The sequence below is a fragment of the Vidua chalybeata genome, chromosome 1, assembly GCF_026979565.1.
Source record: "Vidua chalybeata isolate OUT-0048 chromosome 1, bVidCha1 merged haplotype, whole genome shotgun sequence".
In the NCBI taxonomy this organism is placed as follows: Eukaryota; Metazoa; Chordata; class Aves; order Passeriformes; family Viduidae; genus Vidua; species Vidua chalybeata.
In genome coordinates, this window is record NC_071530.1 from 104,937,160 (window position 1) to 104,960,600 (window position 23,441).

A 23,441-nucleotide genomic window follows, 5' to 3' on the forward strand; every position below is an offset into this window, starting at 1 on the left:
CACCAAAGGACTGAATGACACATACACACAACTTATCAGGAAGTTCCCACCTGAGCCTTAGCACATTTTATCCCATCTGACTTGTGTTTTGTGGGCTTTTTCCCCCACCCCAGACAGATAAAGATGGCAATCATCACTTCAACCCATGGACACCAAGCTGCAACAATCAAACCTCATGTAGATCCATGGGTGGTGATCCATGTATCATTCTATTCTTATCCTTTCTTTTTCTTTCTTTCTTTTTCTTATACATTTTCTTAAGTAATACTTTTATGCTTTCGTATCTCCATATTAATATATATAATAACAACAAAATGGCTGCATACCTGCTTTGCATTGCAACCAAATTGTTCTGAAATGAACCCTACATATGCATATTCACAAACACCCATCATTCAGCATCGTCTCACTCTAATCTGCCCCAAGGGATCTATTAACAAGAACCTGGGTTGCTCTTGCCTTCATGGGGGTGGGTCGTAACAGTCTTCACTTTCACGTATTACTGACACTGTTATGTTTTATAGGTAGACATGAAACATCAGTTTGTGTGCCACTAGGTGTCCTTTCATAGATGAGTAAGCTTATCTGCATGCATAGTAAAATGACACGCAGGAAAAAAAAACCAAGAAATTAAATGTCATGAATAATTGCATTTTAGTTTATTCATTTTAACTTAGAGCTAGTGTACAGAGATATGCAGATGTTTTCTGCTATTATCTGGCTTTTGGAATGGAAAAAATTCTCTTTTATAACTTTCTGGTATTCCTTACTTTATGTGTTTGAAATTATCCCAGTAATTAAATGAAATTGATTAAATAAAACAATGCAGTTAAGGGAAAGGAGATGCAATAGAGTGAGGTCTCCTTAAGGGAACACAGTGAGGGAGGATTCATTGATGGCTTTTTTTTTTTTTTTTTTTTTTTTTTTTTTTTTTTTTTTGCCTGGCTTTATTCAAGCTGACAGGAGACCCTGGGATCAAAAGCAATACTAAATATTAATGAATGCAGAAGCCTCAGAAAAGAAGGTGAGAGAAACTGATTGTCAGAAGCTGAAGACAGAAATTAATTCAGAGGAGAGCTGAAGACATGAACACAACAGGAGACTAGCTTTTTTTCAAGCCCAGAAAGAAAATGAAACAGGGGTGATGGAAATGGACCAGAACTTACAAATAGGAGCAAAAAATAAGACAATTGTGAATATATACCCTTTTTTATCATTTTTCTATGTGTACAATGTATTTTTTAATGAATAAAAATTATAGGAAGACATTGACAATGTTGTGAATAAACACATGTGAGTGAATAAGGCAAAACTTCATTTTGAAAAAGCCAGAGAGATGCAGGTAATAGAGACTCTAATCATGGTTTGTCCTGTAATCTGAATAAGGAAACTGGAGGTGAAGCTGAAGCAAGTACATTTAGCCAAAAAGGAAAAGTCTAAAAGAGAAAGATATGTTTATAAAAGCCAAAATAAAAATAAAAATAAAAACTTCAGCAGAAAGAAAGCAGCCAGAATTGAAGAATTTGGCTTCCCAAAAGTTTCAGGAACTACTATAAGGGCAAACTAAAATAAGGAAAAGAAATTGGTTGGTAAGTAAATCTAGCAGATGAAAATAGCAATCAGTTGTAGGTGTCCCTGCTTGAGCAGGAGGATTGGCTTGGATGACCTCCAGAGAACCCTTTCAACCTCAATCATTCTGAATTTCTGTGATATGGTCAGCATAATCCTTACTGTAGGGAGGTAAACTTCCATTCTCAAAACCCTTCCACATTTGGAAACATAAGAAGAAATCTGAACAGCACAGTGGCTCACAAGAGCAGAGGTTGCTGGGGAAAGTAAGTTGTTTCCAAGGCCAGTAGCAGGAATGACAGCCTTTTACTGTGCAACACCTCCACAAAGATTTCACAATCAGTTTTAGTGTCTTTGCTGGGGTAGACATAGCAGTACACCCTAAAACCTTTCACACACGTCTGTGGATATAAAGAGGTATTTAACATGCAGCAGCTGAAATTTTCTAACCTTACGGTGTTTTGAAATGTGTTTGTCATAAAAAAGAATCAGGGCCAGTTACCTTCAAAACCAGGTTATTTTTGCAGGACCAAGAGCAGTATTCTGACAGTGGCACTGGAAACATGGAATGCCAGGTGCACTCCCAGGTGTGACTGCATCCACTGGCAGTTGTAGCTATGTGCTTTATTTCACTTTTTGGTTTGCAGAGGTTCACTTCAGGAATGACATCTCCAAAGTAAACACGATGCCCGGAATACAAGGCTTAGATGGCAGCTCAGCAGCCCACCAGCCCCCACCTTTTGTCCTGGTCTGTGCAGGGTACATCTGCTGCACACCCAATGAACAGCACATCATGCTGTTTTATGCATATCTGGAGGTCTGAGGTATCCCCAGCACACTGTTCTCTATTGTGTCACCTACACTGATGTTGGCCACACAGCTGGTGTGTGTTCATTCACACAGGAGACAGCTGGGGGCTGAATCACAAGTACCCTCCAGCCATGGATAGCTCAGTCCAGCAATTAAGCCAGGAGTTTATTTATGTGGTTCTGAGATCATCAGCCTTAATCTACCGTACCCAACGGTAATCACAGATCCCATGACAAATGTTGCCCAAGTTCAACTCTATAAACAAAGTTACAAATAAGGCTTCAATTCTCATTAACTTGTTTTTCTCAAAAAGGATTTCTTAATTTCTGATTCCCTCAGATAATACACACAAAATCTAACCAGATTTTGTGAATAGATGCATAATTTACAGCTAAATTATAGTTGAGGGAGTTAAGACTCATCTGACAAGAATGAATTTAGAGAAATGAAAATATAATTGTATCAAGTATACACAGTCACAAAGCCTCTTCCAGTTACCTATATGAGTCAGATGTTGACACAGATTATATTTTCATTCATTACCATTACACCTTCTTTCTGTCTTGAACCCATTTGTCTGGTTCCTAAGCAACCACAAAAAGGCTCCTCTTTAGAGAGAACCTATAGTCATGACCTCAGAATGGGATTCCTTTATGTAAATCAGCAGTGGTCCTAGGAATTTCAAATGCTTGCCATAGAATCCCACAAGGAATGGAGTACCGTACATTAAAAGCATAAACCAGAGACACCAACATTCAGAAGGAAACTAAATCCTGACCCCTTTCCTAAATTATGCAGCTGAAATAATTGGGTAAGTTGCTATCTCATGTACTTAACTTTGTGATCTTCCAGACTAAAAATGTCAACTCATTTCTTTGTCATTTACTTACTAGATGTGATCAGCAAGTGACTGTTCAATTGAAGGCTAGCTGTATAGAAAGATAATTATTTCAATGATTGTTGGGAAGGCAAATTACTCAAGATTATTAAAATCTTTACCCAAAGCTGTCAATGGCCTCCAGTTACGATTTGGAATAGTTACTTTCATCCCTCATGTCTCAGTTTGCTATCTAAAAGTAAAATACATTTTCCAGCCTCATAAGGATTTTATTAATAGCTGTCCTTAAAATCCTTGAAGTTTCCTATACAAAGAACAAGATGCATATGAAAACCTACAAATGAGAAATGTCAGCAATATGACAACACTTGGTCTTTTTCCTTTTTATTTAATGCACAGACCTCATGTTAAGAAAGACAGACTAATTTGGTCTTCTTTGTCTAACAATTAAAGGAAATTAATTTTCTTTTGAAATTTGGTAAATAAAGTACTATTGACCATGATGAAAGAAGGCCAAGCCTAGCCTTCACAGACTTTTTTCCTTCAAAAGTGTTCTATAGACTACATGCCAAAATCAGCATTAGCACCTGTAAGTGCTAACTTAAATCAGTAAGTGATTACTGATTGTAGGTTCTTCCTTCCTTCTGGAATCAGAAGAGTTGTCATAATTACACTTTGAAAGGGGAAAAACATCCTCTGTTTCCAAGCATATTACCAAAGCCTATACCTGATGTCTTCAGAAACAGCTCATGTCACTCAGGTCCTGCACCATGATTAGTTTATGTCCCTGTGCATTCCTGCTAAGTTTGAGTGACCATAGCGAATCTTTTAAGGTTTCAACAGTTTCACACAGAGAAAAACATTGCTAAGATTTTAACAAACCTACTGTACCAGACTCCTAGAATAACATTTGGTCTTAGCTACCAGCACTGTTCAGCAACATGTGCTGGTAGCTAAGACCAAATTCCATGTTTCCAAAAAATCATGGAACTTGCCATGACAAAGAAGGCATTCCAAATTTTGGAAAGAATGAACTTCTTATCAATATTATAAATGGCATTTCAGGAAAAAAAAAAACAAACAAAAAAAAAAAAAGCAAAACAAAAAAAAAGCAACAAAGCACATACCGGATTTCTATTTTCCCTTCTTTTCCTGGAATGAGATACTCCATGTGATTTTGGATTGAGTAGTGGTAGTAAATGTAATTTTATTTAATAATGTGTGTCACTGTAGCCCTTTAGAATAACAAAACAATAAGTAGAAAGTGTTTGTCATCTTTGTATTGCAATAAGGTTTCTTGATGCTTTACTGTCAGTCTGGTTTTCAGATAGGTGGTGGGTGCGTAATTGCTGAAATGTTACATTACATTATATTTTTATAACATTAGTTTAAAGAGAGATAGAAAGGCCCTTTAGTCTCTGAAGTTTCAATTTAAAGTACTTTTCCTCCTGTCTTGGTCCTCAATCTATGCATGGAATCATTTTATCTTTTTTTTTTTTTTTTTTCAGAGCCCTGGTTGTTTTGTTTTTTTAATACTAGCAATCATCATGGATAATATTTCACTTTACTAATGGGCCTTCCAGTTTGGGTTCTCATCCAAATTTCTCTTTCTCTTTTTCCCTGATTTGATATTTCCTTTATTAGTCAACTGAGGTTGATGTACCTGTGAATTGAAGTCTATACAGCTTTCTGTGGCTAGACAAATCAGCATATTTCCTTTTGTAACCCATCTTTTTTCACTGCAGCCAGGAGGTGTTTCTCTGTTGTTTAAGTAAGAAACAGCTTTCAGACATTTACTTTTATTTCAGGGTCATCTATGTCCACTTGTATTTTAATACTATATGTGGGGTAAGAGGATCTTGAATTCAAATGCATCACCATGTAAGAGACTTAAAAATCATGATTGTCTTAAACACTCTTAGGATCACCAAAGGAAGACCAGAGGAAGAGGATCAATGAGATGCCATCAGAATTCATGGAGTGGTGATATCTTTCTATTTAGTCTGTGTCTCTCACTCTTTTTCTCTCCTTTCCCTCTCTCTTTCCCATTTCTTTCTCTCTCTCTAACTGACATTAAACAAAATCTATACTATTGACTTCAGCATATGGTTTTGATTGTACCTTAATTCACGTAGAGGCATCTCACTAATAATTGTAATAACTGGATCTTAGCCCACTTGATTTTCTATGACACCCATCTTATTGACTTACATTTGTTTTGATAATGGGTTCTCGATTTCCTTGGTATTTTGCATTTCCTGAAACATCCAAATCTGTTTAGCAGTGGATCATCTGCTTTTGAGGTATCTGGCTACCACATTGGAGGAGTTAAAATTGATCCTATCACTTATGCTTCTTTTAGGCACTTGTTTTCATTCTTACTTTCCACATCCCTCACTGTCTAAGGAGACATGTGAATCAATCTATATGCAGTACCAAGCAAAAACAGCAAGATTACTTCATCAAGCCAAGCTATTTAAGAAATCTCTACACAACATTATATTATGCTCATACTGACATTTCCCACATATCCAAATGCAACAAAACAACCCTTTTTTTGAGACCGTGCTTGAATCACACTCATACCATGTCCAAAAATGAAAGCATTCCTAGGGATCCAGATCCCATGAGCTTATAGATGACATAGAACACTTCCCTTTGAACCTCAGGAACTAAAATACATATTCAAACCCCTTTATCCTTATATCCACATCCTGGCTTCAGCTGGGATAGAGCTAATTTTCTTTCAGGCAGCTGGAAGAGTGATGTATTCCAGATTTGGCATGACAGCAATGTTCATAATGTTTTAGTTATTGCTGACTAGTTCCTACGCTAAGTCAAGGACTTTTCAGCTTCTCTTGCTGACCCATCAGTGAGGAGGCTGGGGGTGCACAAAGAGTTGGGATGGGACAGAGATGAGACAGCGGACCCTAAGCAGCCAGAGGGATATTCCATATGGTGATTAGCTGCCTGACAGGTTAAATCATAGCAGGTCACCACCAAGTCTCGTTGTGCTATTTAATCTCTATACTTACTCTTACTTTATACCTGTCTCTTCTATGATTACTTAATTTTATTTATTTGTTTGACAAAAAAAAAGGTACCTTTTATTACATATTCACACCCCAAGAGATTTGACAGCTCTGGTATTATTTAATTTGTTTGTTATACTCCAGAAAATGTCACAATAGACTTCAAAATTACCTAGACTAAGACAGTAATAGAAAGATGGGAAATTTGAAATCCAGGTGCTGGATCATTTTAAATACTCAGCTCTCCTGAATCATGCTGCTGTCTTTATCTATGCAACTATTGTAAGCATAACCATGCACTATCACTATTTGGTTAGTTAGGATAAATTCAGCTTTCATACAGACAGCAAAGAAGGGACAGTCAAGATTTTTCTAAGGGAACAATTGCTGGGCAGTGATACTAGACCTAATGATGACCAGGCATGTCACCTTGCAATTAAAACAGAATATAAAGATGCAAATGAAATTATGCAATGCATGCTTACTGGAGGAAATCCCAGCACATTCAATTATCATGCAGCCTACCAAGTTAGCTAAAGTTCATGTTGGAGTTTCTAAGATTTTGCCCACTAGGACAGACATCCATGGCATGGTTGAACACCATTGCACTTCCCAGTTTTCACTGATTACTGAAAAATGTATGACACACGGCAAATTTTAGTGGGATTTTCCCTGGTTTTAGCAGGTGGTTATGTCTACATATAAAGCAGTGATCAAGGTCATACCTTGCTGATAAATACATATCATGATCCTAACCATGATATTCTGAGATACCTGTAAGGGCCTCTTAGCTGATGTGAAATGACTGTTCCAAATTAATTCAATGGCATTTCCCATATTGTCTATACCTCAAATAGAGGAGATGCACAGATATTTACTTCTAAAAATGCAACCCCAGAAAAAGTGCTCAAGATACATAATTTTGCAAATATAATTGTGATTTCATAACCTCTTAGCCACAGAGAAGTAGAAAACAAATTTTAAATTAAAATAATGCCTCTTCCAAATGGGGAAAAAGTAATATATATTATGTTCTTTATTATTTATTTACTAAAATTAAAATTTATGCTTTTGGAGGACTGGGGAGTAAAATCTTTATGGGAATGATTTTCTATTGGGAATATAGCAGTCAAGTTAAGATCACTTCATTTTTATGGAGTTTGAAACTAGATGAATTTTAGATTATAAATGTAGGGGTTTAACAGTGCCTACACCTGAGAAGGAAATTTAAAAACCTAATCAATCTCAGACTGTATTTTTCACTTACTAGTACAAAACCAGTCCTAGCTCCTCAGAAGTTCAGAGTTTGTTATAGCACACATATGATACCTTTTTCAACAATCTGGAGAGGAGAAACAATGTGACTTGGCTTATTTCACTACTTTCCTTTATTAGCAGTTTGTCTCCTCCTACACTGCCAACACAATGCATTTTCTCCCCTTGTTTCATTGCTTGTAACAAGTGGAAAATTTACTTTGTCCAAGCATGAACTAACTGACTACCATGTTTTACTTTTTACAAAGTGCAACGTCCTACAAAATTCCCATAACTATTCATGCAACCCAGCAAAACAATCCTTAAAGATATGCATTTCTTTTTAGTATTAAGATCACCCTTAATTGCTTTAGCCAGATTTAAAAAACCCAGGCTGGAAGAAACGAACAGATATTTTTTGTTTTGATTCTCTTCCCCAATAAACAAAAAGTATTAAAATCCATAAAAATTATTGATTTAAAATGTAGAAACACTCACCCTCCCAGCGTTCTCAAATTTCCTAGAAACAGCTGGATTTCTTCTCATTTAACTTGGAATTCCAACTGTGCAGCTTCACTGAATTTAGCAGATTTATGCTACCTGTCAGAGGAAAATTATTCAAGACCAGGTTTTTTTTATGTGTTCGTGATGCACACAAATAATACTAACAGTGCAAATTTGTAAATATAAATCTCACTTTCCAAAAATTTTTAGTACAAAAGAGAATGAGGAAAACATTGTCTCATGGATAGGAAAAAAACATTCAAAAGAGATCACAGAAAATTCTTGGATTTTCATTTTTCAAAGAAAAATCAGGGCAGATGTTTTCACAGAAATATTTTTCCTAGTATTTGCTATGCCAACAATCTCTGCTTTGAAATCTGACCACAATAATTTGCACTGAAGTTTGGAAAATGTTGCTGGCTTTCTGACTTAACTAGGAAAGAAAATTGAGTTCTCCATAGGCTTGGAGAAATGTATCTTTGTTATCATGATAAATCTTACTCATTTAAAATTACCAATATCTCCTTAGTAGTAGTAGCAGTAGTAATTTCTAGATGGCTTGTACAATCTGCAGAGATTTTGAGAGACATAACTGGAAGCTTAATGACTGACAGGAAATCAATGAGGGATAAGAACAAACAGAATTGGGCAAAGAAAATGAGTGTGTGCTGGGGGAGAGAGGGATTGCACTGTTGACAACTCCAGGAACAGGAATAGGACAATCATGACAAAAAAAAAAAGTCTCTGCTTGACCTTTTATATTATTTAGTGCATTTACAAAAGTTGTTAATTTTTGAGTAAAAATCTATTTTGTTGTTGTTGTTGTTATTGAGGCATTGCCAACCTCTGTCCCCAGCACACTTAAAAGCCAGAAAGCTTATGTGCCTTCTGTTTAAGATCTGATTATGTGATCTTAATAGTGTTTAAGGCAATTGTGATCTTTAAGTCTCCTACACCTTCAGAAGCCCAAACACATAATCACAACACAGTAAGTAACTCCAAAGGCCAGACCTGAGAAGGTCCAGAACAAGGCAAAGCTTGCATCAGATGGGATACATATTTTGCCTTCACCCTGAGAGCAATAAAAGTTGATCCCAGCCTGCATTTGCTGCACAAGGCTGATAAGTTAGTACATGTTCCTAAATGTTCAGCAAGATACTTGTGGCTTTCTAAGTGACTGCTGGATGAAATACCTTGATTTGTGCTGCACAAGACACCAGACTAGATGATCACAATGATTGCTTCTGGTCTTAAAATCTAAACATTATTTTAACAAAATAATTTAGATAAAAGTGAAATGAGGGAAAATCTTTCTGTCTGACTTAGCTTAATGACTCTATTGTCTTAACTACTTGAGGGAAATTAAGTAAATTGAGTGAAGTGGCAAAAACAAATCACTGATGCAACTTTTACAATATCTGTATAGAAAACAATGTATACTGTCAATTCTGCCACTGTTTGAAGGCATCAGTAGGAATGGATGCACATCTTGGTACACTCATTTGTTTTCTTCATAAAAGAATTTTAAATGAGAAAAGCAGAAAGATAGTTAAAAATATCATTGAAATCTCATTAAAATTTGAAAAAAGTGCTTAACACTGAACATTTTTGCTTGACTATTCTACAGTGCAAAAGATCAAATTCTGTATTGTGTATGTTATTTCAAGGAGGTGATATGGCAGTTGCCACGGCAACAAGACTTTTTAAAAAGCTAAAATAAAGGATGTTGCTGACATGACCCATTGTAACAATAACTTACAAGACCATGAGACTCAGGAAAATAAGATAACCTAGGGAAAAAAGAAAAAAAAAAGAAAAGGAAAAAAACCTTTTAAAGAATTTTCTTCTCCCTTTTCCATAAATACAAATAAGCAGATTTCGCAAATACCTTTCAGATTTGGAAGAAAATACATATGTCTGAAACTCTTATTTTAATGATAATAAGTAACCAAATACCATGACATGGTAATTTAGTTCAGGTGGGGATCCATCCTATATTCACAGCAGAGTGGATTTTTTTGTTTAGGAGCAAAGTTTGAGAGACGAGCAGAGCACTGCAAGGGGATATGGGTCTGCAAGAGTGTGTGTGCCTTGATAACAGGAGCCTGCCACGTGCTGCAAGACATGAGAGAGCTTTTGATGCATGGCGCTACAACAATGGCACCAAACTCTGCAGCTGAGCAGAGAGCACTCACCTTTGAGCATGAGGCCCTGGTGCACAGGAGCACAAAGATCCTTCCTCCATGCCCAGCCCCCAGCCTGAGGGCTGTGTTTGGTACTGGGGAAACAGGGATGCTGACCTCTGCTGCTGGTAGACGATTGATCTTATTTCCTGCTCTTTCTTCCGTAGCTGAACTTTTACCTGAAGGCATGTTCTGCCACTGCTCATGAAGAATTTACAACCTGTGAATAAGCAACCTGTAGCTGTTGCAAGAAAACTATAGTCAAAAAGGTACATCATGAAATACAGCAAAAAGCACAATCCAGTCATCAATAAAAAGTTAGGAAGTCCACATGTCTAAAGATCACCTATGATAACGAACAGCAGTTGCACGAAGCATTCATACTGATCCACAGAAATAACGTCTCATCAAAGTTCCATAAGCCTGTTATGGATGCACAGATTGGGTAACAGATTGGGACTGTCTGTACGATCAGACAGCAAACACGCTGACCCTCACCCCTCAGTCTCACCAGGGCAGCCTGCATCCCTTTGCTCTGACCCAGGCACCTTTCCTTTGCCGCAGGAAACAAGGTTTGTTAACAATCCCAAAAGTTTTGCTGCCTTGATGGGTCGGGTAAGTAGAGTTTTCTTCCAAGTTTCTTTCTCTTTGATTTGTTTCTATGAGGGCAATTCTTCACAATTAACATTTCAGACCACCTTTAACATATGATGGCAGTGGAGTTCTTAAATATGCATATATATTTATATGCAGATATGTACATATACACACACATATTTATATGCAAGTATGCAGCAAGAGAAATTTTTCATTCATTCATTCATTCATTCATTCATTCATTTTCATATTATAAGGAAGGGATCTGTGATCTGTCAAATAGAGGTTTCCCAAACACCCTTCCAATATTGTAAAATTTGATACATATTTTCTCTATTATTGTGACTGGATGGTAAAAAGAAAAATGGATGATCACCTTAATTTTAATGCTTTGTACTTTAATGATGAGAGGGTGTTTTTCCAAACACCAGACCAAATTAATAATTTTTTTTAAACACCAGACACTATTTATAATTTCTTGAATATTAAGCAATCCCTAGATAAGCCAGCTGCCCATTGCAAAAAATATATTTGACATATGTTTGACTGAGTTCATAGAATCATAGAATATTCTGAGTTGGAAGGAATTCACAAGGATCATCAAGTACAACTCCTGGCCCAGCACAGGCCAACCCCAACAATCACACCACGTGCCTGAAAGCATTTTCCAAACACTTCTTGAACTCTGGCATGCTGGTTCTGTGACCACTTCCCTGGGGAGCCTGTTCCAGTTATTAAAATTCTTGTGACTAAAACAATACAATTAAAGAAGAGGCAGTTTGTAGTTCATGTAAAAAGAAGAATCAAGGGCTTAGATATCTTGAAAAAAGTTGTGACATGCTAGGGTTTCCATACTATACATGTTAGGACATATTATGGTTTTCATACCATAAGTACAAAAAATATAAAACTGAATCTCGTATTCAGAAGGAGACTGGGATGCTGAGGCATTTCTCGTGAGAGCAAGGTTTTGAAGCAAGTGACCACAGCCAGGTGCTCAGCCACAGGACCTTTACAAATATCTCTCTTCCCCTTCTTCAAGTGCAAGGAGAGCCGTGATGGAGTCTGTGTTTCCTTTCCGCTGATGAAGTTAGTGCAGAATCTGCGTAAGGGCAAAGCTGAAGTTTAGTCTAAGCATCTTACTGGCACATTTGTTTTGAGTCTGCCCATTTGGGACTGAAAACAGAAATTGAGCCAGAAATAACCAGAACTCTTAGTAGAGAATATTCATAAGTCATAGTTCCTAAAAGCAATTACAGACTACTTCCAGCCTAGACTACACAGATGTTAGACTTTTAATGAAATTTTGCTGTAAATTCTTCTTTCCAGGTACCCAAACTATAAGTTCTTTTTTACACCTGTTATTTTTGCAAGCATTTTTATTTTTGTTGGAAGGGATCAAGAGGGTGAAATATTAAAACTTTATTTTACTGCTTTGGAGTCTCTAGAATTAAAAAAGAAAAAAGGAAACATTAAAACCCAAAAGCCTTTCAGAAACATATAAATTTCTCTAACTCAAATGAAACCCCCAAAAGAAGTAACAAAACAACAGCAAAAAAGTCAACAAAACTAGATTTTGCTGGATTTTAGTTTGAGAAAAAACTGTCTGAGATAAAAAGGTTACATGAGGTTACTTTATGTTCTTTGATATTGTTTTATTCGTAATATCACCTTATCTTTTGTCACTGAGGTCAACTGACTTATTGTATGGCAAACATAATGGGATGCAAAATGTAGGTCTCTGATTTGAAATACAGACATACCTGGTTTCAGCTATCATCCTTTCCTGGTTAACATGTGAAGAAATCCTGTATACTCAGGAGAGCAGGTTAGTTATTGCCATAACTAAATACTTTAAATACTTTGCTGAAAATAAAAAGAAATGTTGATATTCATTGAATTATTAAATCACTCTGAATTAATAAATGCTACTAAAGGAATGACACAAATAGTGAGAAAACACAAGGGACTCTGTTGACAGTAATCTGTGGTAGAAGGTAATGCCAGTTAGGGAATAAAAATCTTTTTTTCTATATTAATTGTTTCTGTTAGAATGATAGAAAATGGAAATGAAATACTTAAGTTGTCTGTTCTGATTAAGATCTTACAGAGAACTGTGGCAAAAACTGATCATGCAGTTCTGTAGATGAAAAAAATATTAAACTGGTTTTCTTATTTAAATTTACCCCAAATATAATTTCCATATTTGTTTTAAATTTTATTTGTAGATATTTCTGAATTTAAAAAATTCTAATAATTAGTCTCTGTAAATACTTTCCAGGAAAAAAAAAAGCCCAAAACAATGAAAACCACTTTTTGTTATAACATTATTTTGAAAAAATACTATTTTAGAATTTTAATAATTTCACATTCTATATGCCAGTTCATTTTATCTCATTCATAATGCAAGTTTGGTGCACACTGGCATGTTGGCTTAGTGTCTTCAATGTGCTTTTGTGGAAACAAATTATAAAGTCAAACAACTTCATCTGAGTGTCAAACACTGGCAGAAAGTTAGTTAATTTCAGCCAGAAGAAGGAACTAACTGAAAACTATAGGTTTAATTATAAGCAAGACTGATCACCAAGGAAATAACAACCTACAAAAACCAGAGCTGGGAAAATCTGCAAAATTCTGAAAATGTAAAAAGCTGTGGAAGGTAATCAGGACTGTCCCCTGACACTGAGGCAATTATAAAGAAGGGATGAAAACATGAAACAAAATTTCCCCAGAAGTGTCTCCCAATCTTCAGTGGTCCTTGATTGAGCCATAGGGGGTTACTTATATAAGAGAGGCTCAAAGGGGTTTTTGTTCACACTAATTTCTCTGCTTCCTTTTTGAAGCTGCACATATTTTATGTCAACCATATCATGCAGCAGAGAGTCCCAAGCTTACCTGTGAGTTGTGCCACAGGCCATATCCATCTGTTGGTTTCAAACACATCAACTGCTAATTATATGTGATTCCGTCTCATTTTCATACAGAGAGAGGCAGTAAACTCCTCATTTGCTCCTCATCTCACCCTCTGTGATACAGGTTTCATAAATGTGCATTACATTTCTTTTCATCTCTTTTTCTGACTGCAAAGTCCCTTTTGATTAACTTTTCATGAGTGCCATCCCATACCTCTTACCACCCTTGCCCCTCTTCTAAACATCTCTCAGACCCACCATATATTTATTGAGGTGGGGTGCAGGACTGTGTGCATCATTTCAGAAGCTGATGTGCTGTGCACCTAACTGATGGATTAACAATGCAACCATGTTTTTCTCCCTGCTCCTTTCTATATTTCTTTCTAATACGATGAAAAGATGGTACTACAAAATAGGTGTATCTTCCAGATTAAATTAAATGAAAGGAGAGCAGCCACTCGGATATAAACCCTACCCATAGCATTACAAAAGTCATGGTGGCCAACACACTGACCTATTTCCTTCTGATTCACAAACACTGGCTTCATTTCATCATTTTGGGCACAGCTCCTGGTTAGCTTAATTAATACTTCCCATAAAGCAAGTCAGCAGAAAGACCTGAGATCAGCATGGCTGATAGAGTCAACATAGCTATGACATAGTGCATTTTAGCAGAAAAATACATTTGATTATATGTCAACAACTCTGAGACAAACTTCTTAATTCTGAGTTTTATTCTCTGCGTGCAAAGGAAACCATACAGGAGGAGAAATATTGCAGTTACTTCAAGTTTGCTTAAGGTATTGGTCTTCATATATCTACTGAAAGGAAAGAAAAAGGCTCATTTCCCACAGGCTTTACTTGTTTCTTTGATAGTGATTAATATATTCTTCTTAACAGAATAAGAACCAAATGAATGCAGACCATTATCTGGCAAGTAATTTTAAACAAATATATTCCTTTATTCTTTGTCCCCTGCTTGTGCTGCAATCTGCCTTAGTGGCTCTGGAAATCACTGCTACTGCAGCTCTCCACAAACGTCTTGAAGTTCTGGACTTTTCTGAGCTCAGAGACTTTAAATCTATGGACAATTTGAAGAAAAACAGAGAATCACAAGGAGATGAAAAAGAAAAAAAATTCTTGGAAATAAATAAATGCTGCTTTCTGATTTTTTGAGAAATTCATTTCTCACATAAAAACCCCATCAAAGCTGTGGACTACAAAATATAATTTTTAGAAATTAAAGTAAATGTGGATCTAATGTTCTCTGTTCTAGAGAAAGCCCTATGAGTCTGTTCACACTAAAGAAGCTGTATGAATATTAAACTCTTGAACAATTGCCCACAGGCAATATTTGCTGATGGTGAAATTGAGACATGAGGAGGTGGAAAAGGAGTAGGTGTAAAAGATTTAAGAGGAATAGAAAGAAGACAGACAGCGGACACAGTGGAGGATGGAGAATTGACAGCAATATTCAGGGTCTAAATTTGCTATTAGCTTGCAAGGAAATGAAGTAATGCCATTTAAATTTAGCAAGGTGGGTTGCTGAGATACATGCAGAAAATAGAGACTTCGAGAATTTTCAAAGAAAATACAAATTATATTTTGTTGATCAATCTATCCCACAGTCTTCCCATCCTCTTAGTGAGCAGAGCTGGCTGTATGAATGAAGAGCCACAGATAAGTACACAGCTTTAAATTCAACTGTGTTTTCTTCTCTTTTGGGCATAAAATGATAATTTTACAAAAAAGCACAAGCTCTTATGACCTTGCTCAACTATTTTTGTGTTCAAATTCCAGCTGGGATCTGGAGGCTGGTATTTTTCTGAGTATTTTACAAACCTTCAAAAATGGCAGCCCACCCATTCATGTGCTATCTGAGCCTCAGGGAGCTGAAAAGAAAACTCCAGTAGTGGATGGTTCTGAATTTGTATCAGTGCTTTGGTGTGATAACTTTTCCTAAGCACAGAGATTCTGAAAGCACTGTGTGTGCTTACACTAGTTCATGGAACAGACTTGATTTTTTTTGCATTAAATTATCCGTTTTTGTGAGCCTTACAGTTCTGTTTGTCAGTACTTTCTGAATCAGACTGAAAAGATAAGGAAATGTTCATAGACAATGGAAATGTGACATGGCAGAATGCAACAGCCTATGAAAAATTACGCAAAAATTACAGTAAACCACAAAGATTATGTATATAGATTTTGACTGTTTTTGTTTTATATTTAAAGAATAAAATCACAACAAAGGGTTCCTTTTCTTTTAAAAAGGGTGGAAAATGTTAGTATTTTAAAATGAATATTGTGACTTCTAAGAAAGTGTAATTCTCAGTAAATATAATGTAATCAACATGTGCATCTTCAGGCAGGCACTGACAACGTGAGTTGAGGCTGTGTGACCCAGGAATAAGTTGCTCCATGCACACTCTTCCCTTTCCTGAGTGACCTTCAGGGCTAGAGATCAGAGACAGACTGGGAATACAGATTTCTTTCAATTGATTTACCCAGTGCCCAAAATGTTGGTTATGATTCCTTGTGAAATTTTGCTGATGATTTGACAGATACATAGGTAGATGAATTGGGCCATTTATGGTAATGTTTTGCTTTCCTGGGTTTTTTTTTTTTTTTTTCCCCAAGATGAAATGACAGGTGTGAGCATATTCCCTAGAATAATGGCAGAGTTTATTTTCTTCAAGGGAATGTATTAGCTTTCCTCTTCCAAGTAGCACGGTTAGGTGAAAAAGGCAGGAGGCTCCATTAGAGCAAACCTGAAGCTGCAATATTTAGGCATCAAGGAAATCTGAAAATGTAGCATAGTGGTAATTTTGTCCAATTGCTTCTGAAAAATGAAAAGCTATCAAAATACAGACAGGCATAAGCTGCCCAATATAAACTTGAGCAGCAAGGTTCTTTCAATCATTTGGAAGGAAATCTGACATCCTTAAAATATATCTTTCCTTCTGCACATGATTTGAAGAGAGTAGGGTAGAATTATTCCTCTACTAAAAAAAAATTGCATGAGAGAATTCTTTTCAGGGTTTCAGAGTTTTCTGACTTTTGATTAAAAAAATAAAATAAAATAAGATAAAATAAAATAAATAAAATAAAATAAAATAAAATAAAATAAAATACTCACTTCACTCCCAGACAACAAAAGAAATGTGATTTTAAATGACATGGAAATTTTTAATAGAATTTCCTATTTCATCAGCAGACATTTTATTTTGGAACTGGCAAAAAATTATATTTCTGATGTTTAGCTATCCTGTTGAATGGAGCTAAACTCTTATGTAAAGTCTCAGAACATTATGGTCTACTCTTTAACTACAGGGCTCAAAAAGTGCAGAATCTGTCTAATTGAAATACCTTCAAATCAATCAGTAGGCATTTCTCAAATCCGACTGGAAATCATATGTATACAGGATCACAGAGTTATTTGCAGGAATTATCTATTGTTTGTCTAAAATCTGTAAAGAGACAGGAATTGATTAAAATTGTATGTACAAACATATATGCAAAATACACTTAAAACCAGGCAAATATTGAGAATATAAAATCTGACACCTGGAAAAAACACTCCACCAAAAGAACATTTCTAGTGAATCTAGATTCACTAGAACATTTCTAGTACAGAGAGGGTCCTAGTGTAATTTTAACTGCAGGAAATTTTATAGTGACAAATTTTCTTTAACTCCAAATGAAAATTAAAATAAAGATTGAAAACCTGGTGTGTTTAAAATCATGCCAGTTATCAGGGTAGAGATGAACTTTGAGTGGAAGCTTCCCATCTCTCTCTTCTTCCAGTAGTCTATGTCCAGTAGTTGGCACCTCCAACTCACTGGTCTCAAGCATCCAGAAAGGAGGGTAAAAGTCCTGTGAAAAATGTGACTTTATTGGAAAAAATTCAGTTGACACTGTCTTTAATAGCATCAGGTACCAGGCTGTGTTTCCCTTCCCAGCAGCCATTCACTAAACTGTCTAGCTCCTCAGATGAATGGAGTAGGTGCATTACCAGCGAGTCTCATTCATTACACCAGTCTGACTCACTCCAGGGAAAAAAAGAAAACAGATCACTGAACAAGACAGATTTCTATGGGAAAAACGATGTGGTTGTACATTACAGTAAAACTTTCACTGGATACATTTTCCTTTCCTATACGTAAGCTAAAGAGGGGAAGGCACTCAAATAAGGATCACTAGGCACATTTAAATGGAGTACTAACATTAGTGAAAGACCTGGATTGTACAAACAAGAATATTTAAACATCTCAAATTTTTCCAGTAAATAAAAAAAAAAAGTCTTAATTAGAAGACTGCTTAAGGACTTTTGGTGCTTTGAGCACTCTGGAGAATAGAGAAAATAGCAAGTGGCAAAGAAGAAGCAGAAAACTTTCCAGTCATGAAGGGAAATCCTGTGAGCCGTAGGACATGAAATCTACACAGATTGTAAATTCTCCTTCTCCAAAGGCATTTTAGAAAGAGGTTTTGCATGCATTGGTCAGAAAAACTACAGAGATACTTGGTCAACCAAAATACTAAACACTAAAAAATCATTTCCCATCTCTTCCAGGATCATGTTTCCATCTTCAATTTATTAGTGAAAACACCTATGATATATTATAAATCATTAAACCATCTGGTTGTATAAGACAAAGTAGGTCCCCTAAAGTCAGTAGTGATCATTAGATTTCTGACACATGAAGATTTGATTGTAAGAATCTTTTTACCTAGTACAAAAATCCCAAACAAAGAAAAAAAAAAAACAACCCTACACAATGACATTAAAAAACCCAAATCAAACAAAAAACTAACCATCAAAGAACACAAAACTTTTCAACTGAGGCAAAAAGAGATACAACAGAAGAGCTCTGTTTCAAAGGCTGCCTATGGGATTCCTGACAGCATAGAGAAAATATTCTAAGAAGGAACCTGAATTGCACCACAGACAGCAAGGGCAACTATCCATAAGTATTTTGATATAATCTATACTTGCAGTAGTAACTTAGAAAGACATTTATCTAAGTACAAACTCACCCAAAGACACTGAAGCCTCAAACATCTTGAATGTATGTAACATTTTTAGACCTCAGCAAAGCCTTCCATACTGCCCCACACAGTGTCTTTCTGGACAAAATGTCCAGCATTCAGCTGGATAAACATGTCATGCCACTGGCTCAGGGGTTGGGCATGAAGAGTTACAGTGAACAGGGTGACATCAAGCTGGCCACCTGTCACTAGTGGGGCTCTGTGTGGCTCCATCCTCAGCCCTGCACTCTTCAACATCTTTCTTAAAGAGCTTTGTTAATCACACAGGACTGAAATCAATAATAAGTAAGTTTGCCAGTGCCACTAAACTGGGAGGAGCTGTTGATTCCCTCGAAGACAGGGAGGCCCTGTAGAGAGACATCAACAAATTAGAGACACGGGGAATCACCAACCATGTGAAGCTGAACAAGGACAAGTGCCAGAATCTGCACCTGCAACAAGCAGGGACAACCCGGGATGTGTGTATAGACTGAGGAACGAGAGCCTGCAGAGCAGAGCTCTGGGAAGGGACCTGGGGCTCCTGGTCAGTGGCAAGTTCAGTCTGAGTAAGGAGTGCCCTGGAAGCCAGGAGGGCCACCAGGAGCAGCCTCTCCAGGTGGGGAGTCCTGCACAGAGCCAGGAGCTGGACTTGATGACCCTGGTGGGTCCCCTCCAACTCAGGATGTTCTATGAAGTTCCATTTTAGGGGAATGTTCAAATATGCAATGCCTGCAAAGCATTGCTTCATAGCCCAGCTCCTGAACACAATGACCTCTTATTTCTCTCTTACACAACTTAAAATCTTTACCATAAAAATAATTTTTAAAATTCTCTCATCTTCCCTTTTCAGAATGAAAAATGACAATGTGAGGTGCTAGATTGTGTAAATACAACCCAATATTTTTTTTTATTTTAATGGCTTTCTATGGATTGGATAATTTTTACCTTCTCATTATCTTCTGGAATCTAAATGTGAAGTTCTTATGAAAGTGATGTCAAGCTGCTCATGTAATATAGTTATTTTCCTTCAATCACTGCACTTCTCATTAGTTTTTTTTAGTCTAACAATGCCCAAGAGGCCATAAAAATTAAATAAGCTGCAGGTTATTAATCAAAGAAGACTTTTATAGAAATCAACACAAATTGAAAGCCATAGCTGTTTTTAAGAATGGCAGTAATTAATGAGGGAAATATTGCAGGTCAATATAACAAGATAACTATTGGAAATTTGGCATTGGAAAACATTATGGTGTTACAGGAAATCTGGGTCTGACAAGATTTTTAATAAACAATGGCTAAAAAATGCAGATTATCTATTTGAAAAAAGATAAAAGAGTACCACTAACATTTTTAGAACAGGGATAATTTTAACATTGAGCTTGTTAGCAGAAGATGGAAAGCTGTGAAAAGATTTTCAGGCAGCTTCTGAATTTGTTTGGCTGGGCCCAGCTTTGCTTTTATAGACAATAATGCATGGCAGAAGCTGTCTGGGATATAAAACAGAATAAAGAAAAGAAGAAGGCCAGACTTGGAGCCTGAGTTCATTTACATGTGGAGCTCACTCATTTTCATTAGTGGGTTGCTCAAACAGACAGATGTTGTTTGCACCCCAAAGTATCTCCTTTAGTGGATAAGTGGCCTACAAATTCAGCATTGTATTTAACTGGTGTGCTTTTTAAGAGTTTTAGCCCAAGCAATTCAGAAACAAAAAAAAAATAACAGGGGGAAAGGGTGTTCAAGTTAACTGAAAGTATAGTCTAGACACATAACCTGTTAATAAATGGCACAAATAGGGAGCTCATTCATGTAAATTTTCAGGGGAAAACAGTGTAAGTTAAACAATGTAAATCAGGAAATCAGAGTGAGTCACTGCTTAAAAGGACATAAGAAAGGCAAAACTTGCTCTAAAAATATACAGGGAAGAAAAGAAACAAATGCAACTATTGAAAGTTTTATTTACAGGATAAATTATTACTTAAAAATGGCAAGAATGAGATGAGTATTTATGGCTTATCTTGCTTCACTTCTTAAAGGTACAAATATATTCCTGCCCTGTGGTAATATTGTACTCACAATAATAGCCAAGGAAGGTGGTGAGGCAGAGACCAGAATAGAAAGCTAAGTGGAGTATGGAAAATTGGGTCTAAAATTTGCTTCTCAGCTCAATTATTTACAATTTGTGTTGAATGTGCTACCTGAAAAAAGGTCATGTTTAAAGATGAAGGCAGCCAGGGAAGCACTGCTCAGTACAGTTTATTACAGCTAAGCAGGAAGCTCCTGGCAGAGCACAACAGAGACTGACTGAGCTGCTGCACACCCTGACCAGCCAGGGGGGAGGCTGAAATGAATGCTAGCAGAGAAAATCAAACGTAATGGGATTACACATGGACAGTGGCACCGGGAAAAAAGAGTGGTGGACTCTGATCAACTCCTGCACTTCTGCTGTGCCCCTCCTGTGGCATGCAGGCCATGGTTCTTGCAAAGCAAGGACAACTTCTTACCTGCTTTTCTAGAATTTCCCTGGCAGAAAGGATTCAGAGTTTGTGATAGATTTGGCTTTCTCTCTGCTGAAAGTAATGAGAGAGCAGAATCCTCTCAGCTAACCACTCTGCCAGCTCTAGAGACTGGCTGCTCATGCAGTGCCCCTCACTACCTGCAAACTTTTGGATCATGATATATCCATCCTAGAATGAACAAGGATTGATCTCTTGCCTTTTACTCTTCTGTGTGTAGAAGTCTGGGAGAAGCTTGCTAACAGAAGCTAATGAGGAAATTCAGTTAAAAGGTGATTCAACACTGGTTGGAAGAAAACTGGAAAGCAGGAAGAATGGAGCCACTTAGAAGGAGAAACAAAGCATAAATGTCAGTAATGCACAAGGACACAGCTAGTGAGAGCAAAGCTGGAGAACTCTGAGACAAACAACTGTACAGAACTTTAGTATCATGCTGTTAATGAGTAGTGTAGGAGTGAATATAGAGAGCAAGGAATTTTACCTTCTTACAGCAAATAACTGCATCTGTTACATCTTTTTCTGAGCATAACACTTACTGTGTCCACTGTCTGAAGAGGACAGCATGGCCTATCAGGGCTGTATGACCTGAATGTATTGAAACAGTGAGGGAAATTTTTGATAAAAGCAAAAAATCCTCCTCTTGTCTGAGCAGGCTGTTTTCACAAACCATGCCTTATAGATTAATTCAACTTTCCCTGTGGTCATTGCACAGGCTTCTCTGAGGTGGCTGTGACTATTTAGGGACCTTGTCTATCCAAAGGGAGTGAACATTAGTTGCAATTCAAACTCAGCTGTACAATGTTTTGAGAGAGAAGGAAAATATAAAGATACAGACAGAACAAGTTCAGGTGAAGGTAAGACCCAGGTATTTCTGGCTTTTGAGCACTGATGGATTTTGTTCCCTAAATAGGCATTGAAACAATAGGAAGGGATATTGCTGTGCAACCAGAGAATGACAAATTTAGTAGCTATATTTAAGAATAGGCAATGTTTCAGACAACCATAAGCCCATTAGTCTGACCCCTGTGTTACACAGGGCTCTAGATCAAACTGTGAAGGAAAGAGTAAAGATGGAAAGGAAAGCATAAACTGTGACAGACTAAATGAGGTCAATTTCATATCTATACAGAACAGGTAATTAATGATCCAGAGTAAGCAAGCAGAACTACCTAATCTATGTGAACTTCAGTGAGACATTTAAAGTAGAACACACTGGAGAAGACAGGAGCTATTTAAATCACAGAGAAAATAAAGAACTGGCTAATGCAAAGGAGAGTCAGGTGACATATATTTTGAGGCATTGCCAATACCTGAGGAAGATCAGAATATTTTATAGAAATAACAGAATGATCACAAGGCTTGGAAAAATAGCAATAGTTTAAATTTAAGAGTGCAATGTGCAAAAGTGCAAATCATGCCTTAGTAAAAAGATAGCAAAAATGACTGCTCCAAGCTGACTCATCATCAGCTGAGAGCTAAAAATGATAAAAATGTCTGGGCAAAGCAAAGCATTGTTAGGAGAGCTACAGTCTACCAATGTGTTGCAACAGGAAAATTAAATAAAACAAAAAAAACCCCTCCAAGAATTTATTAGTTGCGCCATTTCCAGAGGAGATAAAGGTATGTTAATGCACTTTGCAAAGCATTGTGGAAATTCCAATCATAAAAGAATGCATAATTCCAATCACTCACACTCAAGAAAGATAAAATCAGACTGGAATGGAAGAAAGGAATAATGAGACTGAAACAGCTTTCTCTGTTTAGCTTCGTAAAACGAAGCTTGAAATCGAACACATTTCTGTAAACAAGGGGTAAACACCATGAGAAAAACCTGCTACAATAGTAGCAGAGTCAGGGGTATGAAAAGAAAACAAATGTACAAATGCCAAATACTTTTAAACTGCAGATAGGGACTAGTTATGTCATAAAATGGGAGTAGAAGGGGCTAACAGAAAGCAGAAGAATGAGATAATGAAATTTCTTGAAGACACAAATTTTGAGGCAAGTCAATAAAATGGAGTGTTGGAATAGACTTCTGAAATTAGGTTACAGCAATAAAAAGGATAAAAATTAAAACCCCTAATATATTTAAAATATAATTGCATGGGTTCTAGAAAGAAATATTGATACATTTAACTGAGCTAGCAGGAGACTGGACTGGCTGACCCTTGTAGTTAAACATTCCCACTTTGCTTCTTTAGAAG

General features: G+C 36.7%; 1 long non-coding RNA gene across 2 annotated transcripts; it reads left to right on the top strand.

The window, feature by feature from the left end:
- Window positions 1–2,503: 2,503 nt before the first annotated feature.
- Window positions 2,504–10,585, top strand: LOC128797471 (uncharacterized). Of its 2 annotated transcripts, none has more exons than XR_008434151.1 (3): window positions 2,504–2,593; window positions 3,078–3,190; window positions 10,358–10,585. It is a non-coding gene; the product is annotated as an uncharacterized LOC128797471 (long non-coding RNA). The 2 variants fall into 2 exon arrangements; XR_008434150.1 differs by lacking the exon at window positions 10,358–10,585 and adding an exon at window positions 5,140–5,295.
- The last annotated feature ends 12,856 nt before the right edge of the window (window positions 10,586–23,441 follow it).